The following is a 21,965-nucleotide window of genomic DNA, read 5'->3' on the forward strand; positions in this document are numbered from 1 at the left end:
GAAATAATTTCAAAATATCTAACATCCATGGAATTTGACTTTCAGAGGGGAAGAAAGAGAATGGAGCAGAAAAAAACACACGTAAGAAATAATAGTTGAAAATTTTCCATATTTAGTGAGGGACTTACATTTATAGATTCAAGAATCTTAGGGAATCCGAATCTTAGGGAATCTTAGGGTAAATCTTAGGGTAAATAATGGTCGGGTGTATTATAGCCCACAGGCTTCAAATCAAAGCTTAAGAGATAAACTTAAAAGAAACAAGATAAGAATAAATAATGTGGTTTACTTGGCCTCTTCCCACATCTTCCTCAAACTAGCAATATAAAAAATTTTTCTCGATATTTAATGTTCAAAGTAAATGAAATTTAATAAGAATAGCTTCACAAATGCTATGAAGCTACCATATACACCCGCTTTTACTCAGGAAATGATTCAGAGGATCCAAATTGAATGGAAGAATATTATTATATGATATTCCTGTGGATTAAGGGGCAAATTCTAGTTTTCCCCATTCTTTAAAACTCAAAATATTGAAGAAGGAAGATATGGGAGCATTGTCTGTATTCAGTGTAATTCCTGGCATAGATTCTTAAATTATGAAAGATGGGACTTTGGCAAGTAGGTATTGAAATGCATATGAGGGCAGAAATATGTCTTCAGGATTTGGAAAGACTGAGAGGTTAAGAATACAGCTCTAAGTAATTCAAAAGAAGGATTTTAAGCTTTTGCAGTATTGTCATTTTCTGTGAGATAAAAGGGGGGTGATTGGAGGTTATGAAAAAAAGAATATAGAAATATGTTGGGAGACAGATTTTTGTTGTTATTACATTCACTAATATTATTATAAATATTTTTAAAATATTTCCCTCTCATTATCATTCTCCCCTAGTGACAAGCAGCTTAAGTAAGGTGAAGTTAAGCCTTAAACAATAAGTTTTCACATATTTTTAAAGAATTTATGTTTTACTATTACTTGCTATTTCACAACAAATATAGCATCATTGTTATAGTTCTATATTTATTCTAAGTAGTGGTAGAACTTTTTTTGGTAAACCTACAATATAATGCTCAGGCAGAAGTTTAACTTATATTTAATTTCAATATTATAATAATTTAGTACCTTTAATATTTATAAAACGAACTAGTAAATGTTCAGGTCCATATTTAAAATTTTTAATATTGGGCTTTTTGTTTAAAACATAAAATTGACTTATCTCTCATTTCAGCTTACTAAAATAAAGAAGTCATTAATTAGAAATGCTGATATTTCAGGCTTTTTTTTTTTTTTTTTTTGAGACAGAGTCTTGCTCTGTTGCTTAGGCTGGAGTGCAGTGGCACTATCTCAGCTCACTGCAAGCTCCGCCTCCTGGGTTCACGCCATTCTCCTGCCTCAGCCTCCCCAGTAGCTGAGACTACAGGCACCTGCCACCATGCCCGGCTAATTTTTTTTGTTTGTTTTTTTTTTTTTTTTAATAGAGACGGGGTTTCACCGTGTTAGCTAGGATGGTCTCTGTCTCCTGACCTCGTGATTCGCCTGCCTCGGGCTCCCAAATTGCTAGGATTACAGGCTTGAGTCACTGTGCCTGGCCGATATTTCAGTTTTATTATCAGTTATCTTTGATTTGAATAATTTAATCGATTTTCAATTATTTAGATTTAACATGAAACTTCAGCTTCATTTTTCTTCTAAAATTATGTAAGTATAATAAATTTTCCTGCACTTCTGTGACATATTATCAATATTTCTTCATTTAACTTTATAAATAGAATAGCTGGTCCAATGGTCAGTTATCATATTGATCAAATTTGTTGTATTTTAGAACTTTTATCCATTAATTGCATAGCCAATTTGCCACCCACATAAAACTTAGATTTTATGCTATTATATTTTATCCATGATTATATTGCCAATGTAATAAAACTGGGTTGAATTTTACTTTTTTGGATATGTACATATAACTTTCAATTAAGTCAAGCCAATATTTAAAATATCAAACAGCATTGCCAGATCTGAACTTTACTCATTGAATTTGCCCTAATAAAATATTTAGTGAAATGTGGTAACATTAAAACTGATTTCATGGTGACTAGGAATAAACATACTTTTTTAAAAGAGTATGCAGACACATACACACACATATAATTTATTATATACATTTAAATATTATGTATATAATTATATATAAACCTTTTGGAAAATAAAGCATGTTCTACTTAAACCATTTTTCTTAATGTGGGTTGGCATGGCCCAGTTCACAGAGTTTCTTGGACCTGGGCGGCATTGCAATATCCAGTATGATTTAAAGCCTCAAAACAACATTGTGAACTTAGAAATACATGCCTTGAAGGTTCATATTATTAAATACATTTGTATTTAATTTTATTTTACATTTGGGGTAATCAGTTATTCAAATGGAATGTAGTCTAAGCTAATGTTTTTTAAATGCTTCTGAATGTAAAGTCACAAGGATTTCCCAGGAAACAATTTTAAATTTTCAGAATAAAACTTCCCAGTTCCCTGCTGAACATTACCTTTGGTTCAATTACAAGAACATATATCAAGCTAAAATCAAGCCCAGGAATGAAAGAGAAGATCCACATTATTCCAATGTTATATTCTTTTCTGCTCTAGCATGTTATTCTGAAGTTGCAGGTGGCCACTGTAGATTATATACACATTCCAATGGCCTACCTTAAAGGTTAGAGGGAGGAAAAAAACCATCCAGTAACTTAGGAGCTTGCCTTTTGTTACTTCAGAAGGCCACTGCTGCAATTCAGAGAGGTCCTGAGAGAATGAGAACTTTCTCTTGCAGCATTTTTGCCCAGTATCAAATTCATTTTGAGGAAAAATTGCCACTCTACAGTTGATCAAGGGTCACAGGTGGAAACAGAGACCACAGAGCATCATGATCATTCTGCACAGGTGAAGGTCCAGCTTGAGTGCAAATGGCAATGGTAACAAGACAAAGAGCTTCCCACTGAAATTCCATCAGGGAAGCTATTACAGTGTTTGGCTTTATGGATTCTGTCAAAGAGAAATGACTTCAGCTGCTGCAGACTGTGAGCTGTAACCCCTGCCAAGTTCTGTATAGAGGCCAGTAGAACAGCTTGTTGAAATTTCAATGGAGGCTGACTCAGGGGAAAAAAATAGTAGTACCATGTAATGTTCATCTAAGCTGCATCATGACTTTCAGAGGATCCAATATAGTCTGTATTTATTTCCCAGTGTAAAACCAATCTGAGAAATACCCAACTGTATAGTTCTCCCAGGCATATGGCTTGATATAGTTTCACGATCTTATAAAACCTGCCTAGTAAGTAAATATTTAAATTTAAAAAGAAATGGTTTTAACTGGGATAGGTTGGGTGGATTTTACCCCCATTTAATTAGCAGTTATTCTTTCAGAGAAAATAGAAAGTGGTCGCTTAGGCTTTTTGTGTGAAATTCAGGGAAAAAAGTTCCTTGTTAATTTGAAATAGATACAAGAGCACTGCAAGTTGTATCAGAATTGAACATAAAGGGATTAATATTTAAGCATTCCTTAAACAAATCAATAGAGTAACAGCTGAGTATAAATTTACAAGGAAGAAGTAAGCCATCAGACATATAAGTAATTTATCATCTCAAACACAAGATGTTGACTGTTTAAAATGGGCATTTATCCAAATATCCATTTTTGAAATATTATTCTTGAAACTCTTTTTAGGCCATTAGAGAAGAGGCAGTTTAAATTTTGTTAAGATTATCAGAGAATACATGACTATGTAGCTCAATGAATTAAATAAATTAAATAAAATGTATTTTCTGAAACTTACCGTCTTTGTCCTTGATTTTATCTTCAATTTGCAAACCTTTACGAAGTGAACACAATTAAATTTCATGTTGTACTATCGAAAAGTAATATAATTCTATTCCATTTTACCAAGAAGCCCAAATACTCTTATTTTACAGGCTTGTATTATATTAGTCAATATAATCAAAAGTAAGAAAATAAATTATACATTTTCTCTAAAAAGTCCTATTAATAGCTCACCATCTTCTCAAGAAAGTTTTGAGGTCAGTTAAAAAAAAGTATAAAAATCCAGCTATCTTTTACTACTGCTATGGAGCTCTTTAAATAAAAGTAGCAAATATAAATTTAATTAACACTGTATGATTTAAAGCACTCTATAAGGAAAGCTGTTCACCAAAGCTAAACTTCTTTCTTTATATTTGAAACTACAGGCAAAGATATTAACATGTTTCTAGGAGATAAAGAAATAGATCTTTTTGTTGAATATATCAATTCATGTGTCTTTTCACATAATAAGAGAAAATATAAAAAGAAAAAATCTTCATTATATATATTTCAGTTATATTTTATTGATATTTGTAATCAATTGAGGCTTATGCTATAAAAATTCAGGGTGTAGCTTTACATTCCATCAGACTGAAATGGAACAGGTATTATAGAAAGCTAGGACAGATATTAGTTCACTGGCTTTCCATGCACTTTAAGAGAATAATGTACCAAGAATAATAACTGCTGGGTACTTGACATAGGAATTAAAACTACAAAGCAAGCACAGTAAACTGCATCAATCTGACCTTAAATACAATGAAACTTGAATGTTCCTTCAATGTGCCAACACCTGTTTTTTGCATCGGTAGAATTAAATGCAGATTTGGTAACATTATAAAAGGCAAGCCAACAACTTTAAAATGACAACAGTAATCAAATGATTCTGATGTCATTCTAGCTAGAAATGTTTCCCCAAATGGCTCAAAATAGTTGATAATTCAATTCATTCTATAGTTCCAAGTTGCAGTTATGTTAGTTCATCCTAATTTAGTAAATTAAACGTGATAATTTTGTTTTAGGGGTTAGTTGTTTTCATTTTTAGCCTCATCATTTTTTTGTAACCAAAATATCTTTCACCATATCTAAAACATCTCTACCACATGTTCATATCTGCAGTATTCCTTTTGTTTATTTTTATCACATCTGATAATAATCAGAACAATGACGGTACAAATATCCCTCTTTGCATCGTGTATACCTACTACAGGTTCCAGCTCCAAAATCATCAATGGTCTCACTTTTCCAACAGCACGAAGAAGATTGTAAACTCACAGGAACATTGTCAAAAGTTTTGGTTTAGTGCTTTTATAAAACTTACTGTCTCTCAATTGGTTCCTTCTGAATGATGCCTTTTAACCAGTCGAATGGTGCCTTATCCAAGCCCACCCATGGACCAATCAGCACGCATTCTCCCATCCAAAGCCCACCAAAACCCTGGACTCAGCCTCACAGACTCAGCCTCACAGACTCAAGCATATCTTAGAGACTATCAAGAATACATACTACTATTCCCTTGGGTGGTGGTGTTTACTAGATAAAAGTGACATTTTAAAAACTGTAATACACATTTTAATAATGAACTACCTTGTTCATTCTAGCTGTAAATCAGTGCACAGTTTAGTTATGGAGCAGGGAGAGATGGGGAATCACTTTTTTGATTTCATAACATTCTTGCCAACTGTTCTGAATCCATGACCTATGAACTAAAAACTCATATGCAAGAAACTTTCGATCAAAATATTTGTTGTGCATTTGTTGATTCTTTATGAATTCATGTCTTTAATATGACTAATCCTGTAATTATTTGAGCCCTGCCTAATTCATTTCATTGTTTCCCAATGTTAGACCTTTCGTGTGCCACTGAGGCCAATGAGGCCACTGAGTAGTGAACATCCCTTCCACATATTCATATCTGCAAATATTCCTTTTGCTTATTTTTATCACGTCTGATAATAATCAGAACAATGATAGTACAAATATCCCTTCTGCATCTTATATACCTACTACAGAAAGAAAATGCTGTCAGTTCTGTTAATATGGTTCTTTGAAAACATATTTTTTCAAGGCAATTAATATATTACTGAATGCTTTGAGAATAATTCAATGTGTTTGTTTATGTATAATTTAATCCATGTAAAATAATACATTAATTCAGCTGCACCTGGATAAACTGAGAGACATTAGAATAGACAAAACACACACTCCAACATACATCAGAGACATCCACCAGTGACATCAACTCACTAGATGTGTTTTGAGTCAGATTCATCCAGATGTGCTGTTTCAATTTTCTGTCCAACTTCAGATAATCCTTCTTTCACTACTTTATCATAACTCACAAAGAACAAGCTTTCAGATGCCTACTTTTAAAGGCAAACTTCAGTTTATATTCACTGTAAGGAACACACTCATTCAATGTGTATTTCATAATAATATGTAGAGATCAATCTGACATTAAACTGTGTATACGTGGATTAATAACCATATCAAAAGTCTGGAAAGATATTCCTATGTTAACATGATTACTGCCAGTTGGATGAAATTGTAGAGATATGAGTAGATGGAGAAGGAAGTTAGAATTGTTAACAACACAATCTTTGAATAAAATGAAAGCATTATAAGTGCTTAAAACTTTATTTTACCCATTTTATATATTTTCCAAATTATTTAAAAAGTGAAATATAAAAAGGTACATTAAGGACAACTGCAATTAGCCTTTTACTTAAGAAAGAATTGGCTCTGTAACCTTCCTGTAATTAGATATGTTTTTCAGGTCTCTCTGGGTCAGAAATGAATCTATAGCTTTGTGTGACGGTTGATCATAGTAATCTTTCACATTTTTTTGTATCAAGGGGAAATAAAAAATAAATTAAGTAGTATTAGGGCTATGTGGCCAAATCTATGCCTCCAGCTTACCTGATAGAACCAATGATGAACATTTGAATCAGAGTCAGGATGTAAAATTCCTCATTCTTTAGTATTTGTACTGAGACACAACTATGACTGCTGATAGAAAATTACTATTCAAGGGAAACAATGAATATGTAAAGTCAGGATAAGGGACAATATTGGGCAATATACAAGGCTAATGAAGATAGAAAAAAAAAATAAGAGAAACCACATAGACACTAAAAGTTGGAGTCACTCAGTTCCCACCTTCCAGTTCTAATCTCTGATACCTCTACTTCCAGTTCATGAGATGAGTTTTCATATATATCAAATCTCTTTCTGTTTTTGAAAAAGATTTCAGTATGTTTCCATTTATATCAGTGAACATACTCAACTAGAATATTATTTAATATATTTTTCTAATTTTATAAATTAGTTAATAAATCACAATACCATTTCAACTAAATCTGAACACGAAAATTACACAAATTCTGGACACACAGTAAACAAGTTTAGTTCTTTTCAGGTTAATGATTGAGCTCATTGTTTTATATTTTAAAAGTTCCCCCACTGAAAAAGTGTCTGGAGGTTAAAAGAAATATATTGAGTTTATTATTTGAACGTGTAACTAAGATAATGCTTAAAAATAAGCTTATAATATTGTCTTAATTAGCTCCTGCTGCTATAACAAAGTAACCACAGACTGGGTGGCTTATGAACGACAGAAATTTATTTCTTACATTCTGGAGGCTGGAAGTTGGAGATCAGGGCACCAGCGTGCTCATGATCTAGTAAGGACCTTCTTCCAAGATGCCAACTGGTGCATTTTTGTTGTGTCCTCACAAGGCCAAGAAAAAAAAAAGCAAAAAAAAAAAAGAGCTAGAGAGAACTCGGGGCCCTGTTGTACAAGAGCACTAATCCCATTCATGAGAGCTCCACACTCATGACCTAATTACCTCCCAAATGCCCTACCTCCTAATACCATCACAGCAGGGGTTAGGATCTCAGCCAATGAATGTGGCAGAAACCTATCTAGTCCATTGTAGGTTTATTCTTGACTTTACAAAAACTCAGCCATTTTGTTCATTTAATAGTTGACTAATGGTAGTGACAGGAGACAGACAAATTCCTAGGCAGACAGGAACAGGTCCAGAAACTTGACCTTCAGGCCAAAGACCAAAGCCTGAAAGCCAAGCTGCCAATTTCAAATAAAGTCCATGACCAGAGAGAGGACTTTCATCCTTGTCTTAGTTACTCTCTCACTGTTGGTTCCTTCTTAATGATGCCTTTTAACCAGTCAAATGGTACCTTATCCAAGCCCACCCATGTACCAATCAGCACGCATCCTCCCATCCAAAGCCGATCAAAATCCTGGACTCAGCCTCACAGACGGCAACCCACTTTTGGGCCCCCTCTCACTGCTGAGAGCTTTCTTTGTGTCACTCAATAAAATTCTACTTTGCCTTACTCACTCTCTCGCGTCCATGTACCTTATTCCTCTTGGTTGCAGGACAAGAACCTGGAACTTGTCAAACTTCAGGAGTAAAAGAGCTGTAATGCTCTCACTCACTGAGCTGCAGGCGGTGGGAGTAAAACAGCTGTAACACTCTTTTCCACTTACCAAGCTACAGGAGTGAAGACACCGCTGGGCACCAGTCCCTCCCACTTGCCAAACAACGGAAACAAAAAAGTCTCAACACTAACGTTCTATGCTTAGCAGACTAAGGATACTTTGTGGAAAACAGATCACATCAAAATGAAGACATTTTATTGAATTTAGCATTTAGATTTTAAAGAAAATCTAAGACTGTAATCTACCTTGCAATTCCTTTAATTATTGACTCTATCATGAATAATATGACTTAATTTGTGTGTGCATTTTTAACTTCCTCTGAATTTCTTCTTAGCAAAGAATTTTAGTGCAAAATGCACACTAAATGCCAACTGTTGTGTGAAACAGCAAAGACAACCAACAACATAAAGTACTTCCATATTCATAATTAATGATAAATGAGACTAAAGCATTCCAGGCAAATTGTGAAGACACTGCTGCTTGTGAAAGCCTTATCCCTTTAATGTTCCTCTCTTTTTCTCTCTCCATCTTTTGCGTATGTGAAGAAAGAATCTAAAAGAATCTGGTAGAAGGAAAATTTGCACAAATATTCTAGTCGACTTCTCATCTTTCTTTGAGAATATTTGTATTTAAACCTTTTCATCTAGATTTGAGTAAAGAACAATGCTGCATTGCTAAGTGGGAAGGGCATGAGTAGTTAGGTGCCATTTCAAGTCAAGAAAGATATTATCCACTGTCATTTACAAAGTTAAGCCAACTTCAGTCCTCCACCCACAGCCACATTAATCCCCCTTTTTCTTTTTGTGTACTTATCCTCTGGTTTCTAAATATTTTGCTACTAATTGTCTCTATTCTTCTCTCTAGATTACCCTTAACTACTAAACTGCTGTGCCTACAAGCGCAATGAGCAGGAAGTACCTGAGGTTGGGACTTTGCAAACCACGAATTTGCTCAGGTATTTCTCATTTTCTGCCCTATTTCCTTCACTTCCTTATCAGTTTTGCCTCCAGCAGTTTCTTAAGAAGTCCTTTAAAGGCAAATTCTTATTTGGGACATGCTTGTGGAGAACTTAACCTAAGAGGCTTCTTCATTTCACAAGCAAGCATGGGCATATGCATGCATGCATGCACACACACAAAACAATACAATGTGATACAGTTTGAATATGTGCCCCTGCCAAATCTCATGTTGCATTGTAATTTCTATTGTTGGAGGTGGGGCCTGGAGGGAGGTGTTTGGGTCAGGAGGGCAGATTTCCCATGGCTTGGTGCTGTCCTCGTGATAGTGAGTTCTTTCAAGATCCAGTTGTTTAAAAGTGTGTGGCATCTTCCCCTCCCTTGATTCCACTCTCGATGTTTGAGATGCCAGCTCCCCCTTCACCTTTTGCCATGATTGTAAGTAGCCAAAGGACTCACCAGAAGCTAAGTAGATGCTGGAGCTATGCTACCTGTGTAGCCTTTTTTGCAATTAAACCATTTTTTTTTTTATATATTACCTAGCTTTAGGTATTTCTTCATAGCAATGCATAGCAGAGTCTAATACACAATTCTAAGAGTAAATGTACAGCAATATACTTATGACAAAACCATATTCTGAACATTTTTGATATATTTATTTTAGCAATCATTCTTTCCGGGTGAAGCAATATTTCCAAGGCACTTTTGCCAGTATTATTTCATTTGATTTAAGAAAAAGGAAAGAAAATATGTTAATTTAAAGATCAGAAACCTCAGGTATTAGCTAGTCGTAGGACTAGTTCATTTGACTCTACATTTTACAGCCTGAGACTAGGCATTATTAATTGAAAATTCAGTAAGTATAGTTATAACTGGTAAGTAGAAAAGTGAATGTAAGCGTCTTACCTTATTGACAATGGAGCTAGTGCAAAATTTAGTAGATGATAAGCACTATATAGATGGAATAATTAGAAGAGAGAGTCAGATTTTGTTTGTTTACTTTTTTGGATTGGTTTCTTATTTGTAAGACACCTTTTTAATTATATGTGGTTATGCATCAAATTCTGTCCCCTCAGAATTCATATGCTGAAGACCTAACCCCCAATACAACTGTATTTGGAGACAGGACTAGTAAACAGATAATTACTTAGTTGGTGCAAACATAACTGTGGTTTTGTCATTACCTTTAATGGCCAAAACCACAATTATTTTGCACCAACCTAATAGGTTTAAGTGGTATCATAAGGGTGAAATTCTAAATTAATATAACTGATACCACTCTAAGACGATTAAGAAAAACCAGGGCTGCTCTCACACAAAGGAAAGGCCACATAAGAACACAGCAAGCAGGCAGCCATATGCAAGCCAAGGAAAGAGGTCCTAAGATAAACCTAACCTGAAGACACTTGTGATTTTGTATACTCAGCATCCAGAACTGTGATAAAATAAATGTCTGTTGTATAACCCACCTGATCTGTGGTATTTTGTTATAACAGTGTTAGCAGACTAGTGTGCAGTTAACATTAAACAAACAAACAAACAAACAAAAACTAGCACTGAAGCACCTTAAAAAGATTTGGTTCATACAGTTTGGAACACTGCTAATTATTAAAGCTTACTGATTAATGTAATGTAATCAGTTGAATAACAGGGAAGAGTTTATATAAGATGATTTCAGAAGTCCAGCGTGAGATCTAGGAATCTGTATGTTATTTACACAGCTAACATGAATTAGCATCAGGAAGCACTATATTAGCCTCCCTTTGCCACAGCCCTAGTCCTCTATTTCTTTCTTGCTTTCTGGACAAAGTGCGAGCTTCTATTACTAAGTCATCACTTCCATTCTTTCCCTTTTAAACTTTATGGAAATTTATGCTTTAGACCAAGGCAGTTCAATAGAAATATTAAACAAGAAACAGTTATAATTTAGCACACTGTAGTGGCCATATTTAAAAGAAGCACAAATAAACATGCAAAATTAATTTTATAATATATTTTAAGTAGTAAGTAAATATAAGATTTTTCATTTAATTTATTTACCTATTTCTTTTTAATTGACAAATAATTATGCATATTTATGAGGTACAATGTGATGTTTGGACCTATGTATACACTGTAGAAAGATTCCCTTAAGCTAACTAACATATCTGTCACCCCATCAAATTATTGTTATGTGGTGAGAAAGTTAAAAATACATTCTTTTTGCAATTTGGAAATATACAAACCATGATTATTAATTGTGGTCACCATGCAGTGCAATAGATTAGTAGAACTTATTCCTCCAGTATAACTGAAACTTTGCACCCTTTGATCAACATATCCCCTTTCCTGGTTTCTTCCCCTGCCCCACCCCAACCTCTGGTAACCATCTTTCTACTCTTTGTTTTTACGAGGTTGACTTTTTTTTAGATTCTACATATAAGTAAAATCATATGGTGTTTGTTTTTCTGTGCCTGGCATATTTCATTTCATTTAATGTCTTCCAGTTTTATCTATATTGTCGTGAATGACAGAATTTTCTTACATTTTAAGACTATATAGAATGTTATTGTGTGTATGTACATATATATAAAACACCATTTTTTCATCCATTTATTTATTGCTGGACATGAATAAATGAAAGAAATGAAGGACACTCAGGTGGGGTCCATGTCTTGGTGTTGTGAATAATGCTAAAATAAAATAAACATGAGAGTGCATATGTATATATATAGAGAGAGAGAAAGAGTCTCTCTCACTCTTTTGCCTAGGCTGGAGAGCAGTGGCATGATCACAGTTCACAGCAACCTCAAACTCCTGGGCTCAAATGATCCTCCTACAACAGCTTCTCAAGCATCTGGGACTCCAGTCACACACTGCCACACCCGGCTAGAGAGTGCAGATTTCTCTTCAACATACTGACTTCAGTTCATTTGAATATATATCCAGAAGTAGGATGGCTGAATCATATAGTAATTCTATTTCTAGTTTTTTGAAGAACTTCCATGCTATTTTCCAAAATAAATGTACTAATTTTCATTCCCACCAACAGTATACAAAAGTTATCTTTCTCCACATCCTCACCAATGTGTCACTGTTCCTTTTTTATCATAGCCACTCTACCCGGTATGATTTCATTTTGTTTTTAATTTACATTTGCTTTATGATTAGAAGTGTTGAGGACTTTTCAAATATCCATTGGCTATTCATATCTCCTCTTTTGAGAAATGTCTGCTCAGATCCTTTATCCACTTTTAACAGGGTTATTTGTTTTCTTTCTATTGAAATTTCTTATACATTTTGGATATTAGCTCATTAACAGAATCATGATTTGTCAATATTTTCTCCCTATCTGTAGGTTGTCTCTTCAGTCTTTCCTTTCCTTTTCTGTGCGGAAGCTTTTTGATTTGATGCACTCTTATTTGTTTATTTTTGCTTTTGTTGCCTGTACTTTTGGAGTTCTATTCAAGAAATCATTGCCCAGACCAATGCTGTGAACTTTCCCTCTATGTTTCTTACTACTACTTTATAGTTTCAAGTATTACATTTAAGTGTTGTCTTAGTCCATTTGTGTTGCTATAAAGGAATATCTGAAACTGGGTAATTTATAAACAAAAGATGTTTATTTGGCTCATAGTTCTGCAGGCTGTACAAGAAGAATGACACCAGCATCTGCTTCTGGTGAGAATGTCAGGCTGCTTCCACTTGGCAGAAGGCAAAGGGGAGGCAAAGTGTGCAGAGTTCTTATGGTAAAAGAGCTGGCAAGAGAGCAAGGGCAGAACTGCCAGGCTTTTTTTTTTTTTTTTTTTTTTTTAACAACCAACTCTCACAGTAGCTAAAAGTTCAAGAACACATTCATTATCATGGGAACTGCACCAAGTCATTAATGAGGAATCCAGCTCCATGACCCAAATACTTTCCATTAGGTCCCACCTCCAAAATTGGGATCAAATTTCTTTTTTCTTTTCTTTTTTTTTTATGATGGAGTCTCGCTCTGTCGCCCAGGCTGCAGTGCAGTGGCGCGATCTTGGCTCACTGCAAGCTCCGCCTCCCGGGTTCACACCATTCTCCTGCCTCAGCCTCCCCAGAAGCTGGGACTACAGGCGCCCGCCACCATGTCTGGCTAATTTTTTTTTTGTATTTTTAGTAGAGACGGGGTTTCACCGTGTTCGCCAAGATGGTCTCAATCTCCTGACCTCGTGATCCGCCCGTCTCGGCCTCCCAAAGTGCGGGGATTACAGGCGTGAGCCACCGCACCCGGCCGAAATTTCTTTTTTAAAATAATTTGTGTTAGTGAAGGCAACATGCTCTTTTAAAAAAATAAAATTTACCATCTTTGCAATTTTTAAGTGTACAGTTCAGTGGTAATAAATAGGTCAAATTTCAATGTGAGGTTTAAGGAGGATAAACATTCAAATTATCATATGTATTTTATCCATTTTTATTTAATTTTTGTCTATGGCATAAGATAAAGGTCCAGGCTGAGCAAGGTGGCTCACGCCTGTAATCCCAGCACTTTGAGAGGCCAAGGTTGACAGATCCAATGAAGTTAGGAGTTCAAGAGCAGCCTGACCAACATGGCAAAACCCTGTCTCCACTAAACACACACACACACACACACACACGCACACACACACACACACATATTAGGTGAACTTGGTCGTGGGTGCCTGTAATCCCAGCTACTCAGGCGGCTGAGATAGGAAAATCGCTTGAATCTGGGAGGTGAAGGTTGCAACAAGCCAAGATCACACCACTGCACTGCAGTGTGGGTAACAAAGTGAGACTTTGTCTCAAAAAAAAAAAAAAAAAGGTAAAGGTCCAATTATTTTTCATGTGCATATCCAGTTTTCCCAACATCACTTATTGAAGAGATTGTCATTTTGCCAGTGAGTGCTTCTAACACCTTTGTTGAAAATTAATTGATAGAAGATACATGGGTTTATTTCTGGGCTTTCTATTGCATGTCATTGGTTGATGTGTCTCTTGTTAATGCCAGTACCATGCTGTTTCTATTACATTAGCTTTATAATATATTTTGACATCAGGGAATGTGATACCTCCAGCTTTCTTCTTTTTGCTCAAGATTGCTTTTGCTACTTGGGGTCTTTTTTGGTTCCATACAAACTGTAGGATTGTTTTTTCTATTTCTGTGTAAAATCACATTGGATTTTCTTAGGGATCACAGTTAATCTGCAGATTATTTTCACTTATATGAGCATTCAGCAATATTAATTATTTAATTAATTATTCAGGTCTCCGTCCTTCACATCAGCTTCTTCATGTGGCATTTAAACTGGTTTCTCTCAGGGCAAGCAACTCAAGAAAATTCAGGAGTGCCAAAGACAGAATCCACAGTCTTTTGATAATCTACTCTTAAGAGTGACACTCATCATTTCTGCCTTATTTTATTTGTAAGACAGTGGTATAGAATCCAGGGCTCTCAAGGGCATGAATACTAGGAGGCAATGATCATAGGCTGTGTTAGAAGCTACCTACCATAGTCATCCCTCTAACTCCTTCCACACGTTAAGGACACGTTCCTTGTGTTCCTTGACATGTGTTCCTTGGCACGTTACTTCCACAAAGAAACTATACACTCATCTACTTCAGGTCCTCCAAAACTTCTTCTCATTACACCATCATCTCAAAGCTCAGAATCTTTCCATCCATCATATCCAAGTATGAATAATTTGCCTCTATTGTAGTTCCTGAATTATAACATGCTAAGTATAGATCCTTTTAATCTGTACTTGTAAAACTAAGAAGGACATTTCCTGCCTCTAGGCATCAAAAATATGGTAAGACAGGCTGGCTTCCTGCATGTAGCATTATGGGGTCCAAAGACCTCCCATTATTCCACACTGACTGCTATTCCTCAGCCCAAACTGGGAATGTTTCTGAATATATAGCACTTTTAAGCACTAAGTTTCTAGAACATTAGCTTGGGATTCCACCTATTATACAAAATCCTGCTTCCCTGCCCTCCAAATCTCTTCAAGGTAAACCTTTATCAAGTTTCATGCTTTGAGAAGATCCTGAGGCATAAGATTCCACATGTAATCATTCTGAGGTATTTGGAAAAAAGTACAGTTGCACTTACACACTTAGCTTGCTTGCTTTCTCTTTCTTTCTTTCTTTTTCTTCTTTCTCTTTCATCTTTCTTTCTTTCTTTCTTTCTTTCTTTTTCTTTCTTTCTTTCTTTCTTTCTTCTTTCCTTCTTTCCTTCTTTCTTTCTCTTTCTTTCTCTCATCTTTCTTTTTTTTTTTTTTTTTGAGACAAGATCTCTTTCAGACTAGAAAGCTGTGGTACAATCACAGCTCACAGCAGTCTCAACTTCTGGGCTCAAGAGATCCTTCCATCTTAGCCTCCCCAGTAGCTAGGGCTACAGGTGTGCATCACAATGTTTGGCTAATTTAAAAGAAAAAAGAATTTGTAGAGACAGTGTCTTGTTTTGTTGCCCAGGCTGGTCTGGTACTCCTGGCCTCAAGTGATCCTCCTGCCTTGGCCTCCCAAAGTGCTGAGATTACAGACATAAGCCACCACACCTGGATACAGATCTCTTTTTAAACCACATTCTCCTGGCAGCATTCTGGATTTGATCTTTGTTCTAAAGCCATGACTTAATTTTAGCATAATTCGTTCTCTGAGGAGGATAGAATTCTCAAAACCATAAAGTTCTGGCTCCTTTTTGTTTAAGTTCCTTTCTTCATTTTATCTCTTTCCACACAGATGTATCTTTACGTCAAGACATTTGTTTTATCTTGAGTACATACTATGAAGCATAAAAGATATAAGAAATCCTGAAATAAGCAGTTAGGTAAATCAAAGGTTTCTAAAAATGTGGCCAGTAACATCAACTTTGGGCTTTATTAGTCATGCTCCTTTACTTGGAGCTAGTGATTTATCTTCTTACCACTTCCTTCTCTCCCTTCCCCTGTCAGAGTAAATCAACCCTTTCCAATTTATAAGGCATAGTGAAATTCAAGGGTAAATATCGTAAAACAGATAGTCAAGAATGCTGTTAGTTTAGGCAAAATGATTTATTTCAACTTTTAACAACCGTTGGACTCATAAAGCACAAAATCAAATACAGATTTGTAGAACTGTTGAGCTATTAATATTGAGTGGTTTTGCCTGAAGACCAGCAGGAAAGGTAGTGTTAGGGTAGCCATGTTGGGTTCAGGGCAGCTAGCCAGTCAGCTGTCCAGGACACAATCTATACATCACTTGGGTAATTTACATACAGTATGCCAGTAAATTTAAGTTTTCATAAATTCTGCTTACAGGAAAATTAAATAATGCTCCTTCAACCAAATAGACTATGCCTTATAGTGTAAATTAAACCAACATTTTCTTCAAGCGAAAGCCTATTTCTGCTAAGTAATTTTTCAACTTGTACATTCAATAACAAGGTACACTGTGTACCAGCCAGTCTATAGTGAACTGAACTTAGCAGAATGTGTGAAGCTGATTACCAAGGATAATTTACTAATATTTTCTGGGTTTCCAGCATTTTGACATGCCTACCTAGAAGCTGTGTGGTCTGTATTATTGCAATATAAAAATGAAAAGAGAATAAGAACTAAGAAAGAGTGATAAACATCTTAAATTGCCACAAATCAGTATTGTTTTAAAATGACTGTTCATTTATTTCCACATAGATATTATCTTCTGTATGAATGCATCTAACACTTTCTAGTTACCAGTAAAAGAAAATAGAGAAATTAAAAATAACAGAAAATCAGTTACTTTCACTATATATGATTATTATCTTGTCCTCAACAAGAAATAAAATAATTTTTAATAAAAAATCAGTTTTATTTCTAGACATTGAGTTCTCTAAGTTTTAAATTGGAAAATATAAATACACAGAGCTCTAAATTTTGTACTCTATGTCTTATTTTAAATTGCATTATTTCCTGGAAACCGTTATCCTTTGCTCTTATTTTTTCTGGTGCTATGTCGCTAGCTCGTTAGCAACATTTAATTTAAGAATTCAGAATAATACTTTAAATTTGTTTAAATCAGTTATATCTAGCACTTCATTTTATTTTGCAGAAAAGGAAGCTCTTTTAAAAGGAGATGACATATGTGAGGCAAGTTCATGCAGGACAATCATAATTGGTCTTGTTTAAGACCATATATCACAAATGAATTTATAGACCTGTTGGGCAGAATGAAGCAAGGAGGAGCTGGTTTTACTGGGGACATGGGGACATTTTTGGAATAAGATCAAGCTCTCCTTAAACTAGATACAGCACTAACATGAAGGTTCTTGAACTCGTGAATAGTATTGAATTTGTTCTTCCAGGAACACTTCCAATTCATCATGTTTCTCATCTGGGGCTGAGTGACTAGCATATTCATCCAGATGAAAGAATCATTCCTACATGGAGCAGGAGAGCTGGTGGCAGAAAGGGATACTTACGTTTGCAGTATTTAAAAACTGTGAAAAGTAGAGGATACTCAGATGTGCACAGGAGAGACAATATATTATTTTTCATTGGGATTTTGAAAAAGAGATTTGGATAGCACCGTTACTAGCCAATCCTTGCGGCTAACTAATCTTGAGATCTGGTTGCAGTTAAAAAAAACTACAGAGATAAAAGCATGGCAGTACAGAAGCATAAACATTGCTCACCTGATTGTTTGGTTATTATTTTTTTAATCTTCTAGAGTTCTGTTTGGAAGGAACCTTGGGTGATATACTGGATAAGCACATATTCAATTTAGGATTGCATTACTAAGAAAATAAGATGAATGGAAAAATAACAAGAAGTTCAAATATAGAAAATGTGCACTAAAGAAGAGAGTGTCCATTCAGAAATGTCTAATATTTAGAAGTGACAAGCCTAAAATGTTCAAAATATGCAGAAAACAGAACACTTAAATACCACATTCAAAAAGAGAAAAAAGGTTTACATAATAGCTTCTTGTGTCAAGGTACTGCAACTTAGTATGAAAATTAACCTTTTAAAATTGTTCTTAAAATATGTTCTTGTTACCTAAGTAATAACAGTTCAGTTTTAGAGAATTAAAAATTAATCTCATGATAGAAGAGTTTTCTCAGTTAAATTTTAATTTCACAGGTTGTGGAGTTTAGACAGTCGCCATGCTTCAGGAGACAGCCTATCAAAACCAAAACTATTAGCCCTTACTCAGTTCAGGTTATAAAAACTTTTGGGACATCTCCCAACACAGCTCTATTAAATTATCTATTAGTTTCCTGTTGGCAGTGGAAACTTAAACGCTTGAGAAAACTGAGAAAATCAGAGATCTTAATTCTCAGTTTAACAGACTAACAACTCTACTGCCATCTCAGAGAAAGAGCAAGGAAGCAAAGTCTCTGTTTTGATGGGTTAATGTCTTCTGAAAGATATCAAAATCCCATTCCACAGTCTTTTTTAACTATTAAGAGTTAGATTAGACCCATTCACAGTAGATCAGAATCCACAGGCCATAAATGAATGTAAATATTCCTTTGAGATTGATTGCATACTTGGAAAGCATGACAGGAAAAAATACATCACTTGAGTAATTAACAATGATTTAGTATTAAAAAGTATTAAACATACTAATAAAGCTTCTAAAAACCATGCCACCACATATAATACTCTTTCTAAAAATAAAATAAAAATTTAAAGGTCCTCTCTGAAAATCGGCTAACAATAAAATAAGTAAAGAAATTAATTTAAAAAACACTAGAATTCAATGAAAGTTACTCAATAGCAAAATCATGAAGTAACACATTGATCACTTTTGATAAGATTTCACTTTTGGTAATGTTGGATTATGTTCTTTTTGAAAACCCCACTCAACTGAGGACAATAGGCTTAAGTGAATAAAATGTGTCTCTTTGTGTGTGTGCACTTTTTAAAAGGTGTTGGAAAGGATACCAAGGCAGAGAGAATTGGCAGGGCTCAGATTTAGAAGTGAAGGTATAACAATGGTAAGGAACTGAGAAATCATTGCATTTTTCACTCATACGTAGTACTACAGTATGAAATACATAGTACTATGTATTTAAAAATTTGTTTTATAGAAATTCAGTTGGCTTTTATCAATTTCAAAGAACTAAGAAAATTAAAACAACAACAACAAAAAACTGAAGTTCACAGGATTTAAGAAAAGGAAGAAATTGGTAAGAATACATGATTTTAGTTACAACCATGAAGGGGTAAAGCCTACTAGTAAGGTGAACTAGCTTAAAAGACTCAATCATTTATCGGTTTAAAGCAAGCTTGCCCAACCTGCAGCCTGCGGGCCACATGTGGCTCAGGATGCCTTTGAATGTGGCCCAACACAAATTTGTAAACTTTCTTAAAGCACTTATGAGATTTTTTTTGCAACTTTTTTTTAAGCTCATAAACTGTCATTAGTCTTAGTGTATTTTATATGTGACCCAAGACAATTCTTCTTCCAATGTGGCCCAGGAAAGCCAAAAGACTAAACACCCCTGAAGTGAACCAGCTGGAGCCCAGCTTCCTGCCCAAAACAATCTCCTTTTTGAAGGGAGATAGCATTATTCAGAGTCTTAAAATATCTTTATAATGTGTCAGATTGTATATCTGGTACTGCCTTAAAAATAAGTAGAATTGTGTAATGACAAGGTATGATTGAAAAAGAAACAACAATAACCAAACAAATACCAAAACAATAGAAGACATACATGTAAGAGCATATAATACAGGTATTAAACATAAATATTTGGCAGGCTCCGGGGTTCACTTCTGTAATCCCAGCACTTCGGAAGTCCGAGGTGGGCAGATCACGAGGGCAGGAGATGGAGACCACCCTGGCTAAAATGGTGAAACTCCCTCTCTACTAAAAATACAAAAAATTAGCTGGGTGTGGTGGCACGCACCTGTAGTCTCAGTCGTAGCTATTCGGGAGGCTGAGACAGGAGAATCGCTTGAACCCAGAAGATGGAGGTTGCAGTGAGCTGAGATCATGCTGCTGCACCCCAGCCTGGACAACAGAGTGAGACTCCGTCTCAAAAAAAAACTATGTGTGTGTATATATATATATATGTATATATAAGTTATTATATTTCTAATTGATAGGGTCAAAAAATTAAGTGTTAGGGGAGTATTTTGGAAAGATGACAATTAGAGTGAAGAATCAGATAAATTTTGGAACTGAAAAACATAATAAGCAAATGAAGAAAAAATAAAAACTGGAACAAGAGATTAAACATAATGGAAGAGATGATTAGCGACCTGGAAGATAGACTGGAAGAAATATCCACAATGAAGCCTGCATGTTCAAAACTGGTGGATACAACAGTTAAATTTAACGTATCTGTAACTGCATTACCATCGTGAAAGCTAAATGACAGTGAGGCAGTCTCTCAACTTTTTGAAACAAAAACAGTAGCTGAAAATATTTTAAAATACACTAAAGATAATCGAGAATCAAGAATAACTATAAATCTGAAGCAAATAAAGAAAAAATCACACCTTGGCATATCAAATTAAAAGCACACAAAAACAAAGAGAAAATAAAGTGTTAATATTAGCCAAATAGAAAACATATTTTGGCTTCACAGGAGCAATGGTCTACCTAGGGCCTGTAATAAGAACCATGTCTGATCTGATCTCTCAGCAGAAACAATGGAAGCTGGGAAGACCATATAATGAAAATTTTTCAATGCCGAATGAAAATAACCACTAACAGAATGCAATATATTGAGAAAATACACTTAAAAAGACAAGGAGATAAAATAAATAAAAGGCATTTTCACACAGATAAGAGCAATAACTTTTTCTTCAATAGATCTGTGCTAAAGGAAATTTCAAAGCACTTTTTATTTTTTAATCAGAAGGAAAATAATCCAGATAGAATTTCAGATGTGAGATAAAGAGATGTAGAGCAAGAGGAAATATAAATGTGTGGGTATATCTAAATAAAAATTGATTGTATTAGTGACATCAAAAACATGTAATAATTGAAACAATAACATGTTTTGGATGATAACACATAGAAAATATGTGTTAGAAGAAGTACCTAAATTGAGGGGTTATTTAAAAAATAGAGAAGAGACAAAAGTGCTAATTATATTTTAATATATAAAGCAAATAAATAGTATCAAATAGTCACTAAACAAAACACTATGAGGGATAGATGAAATAAAAAATAATGAAATCAAAAAAGGTAAGAAATAAAAGAAAACTACATAGGACATAAAGAAATAACAAAAATAATATACTGAAATGGTAGATTTGAATATAAATATGTCAGAAATACAAATCGTGCAGAAGTATTAAGTATTCAAGGACAAAAGCTTTCATCTTACATTAACAATTTTCACTTATAAGAAACATATTTTACATGCAAGAATGTCAAAAATTTTGTTTGTAAATAATTGAAAAGTATGGCACACCCACACTGACTAAAGTTGATGTAGCTATCATAATATATGAGAAGGCTTTAAAGCAATAAATATTGTTAGAAAAAAATCATTTAATAAAATACACCTAAAAAATGTGCAAAATTTCTGTTGTAAACTTATACAAAATACACAATCTAATTCCTTTATCAAGAAAAATACATAGATTTTCTACATTAATTATTTGAAAGACACAATACTATCGAGACATCAATCTTCCTCAAATTGATCTAGAATGTCAATATACTCTCAAAGAAAATCTGAATATATCAAAAAATACACACACTGTTTCTAAAACATATAGAATACAAAGTATATGCCAACCAAGAAGA

Source organism: Papio anubis, chromosome 15 (assembly GCF_008728515.1).
Source record: "Papio anubis isolate 15944 chromosome 15, Panubis1.0, whole genome shotgun sequence".
NCBI classification, from domain to species: Eukaryota; Metazoa; Chordata; class Mammalia; order Primates; family Cercopithecidae; genus Papio; species Papio anubis.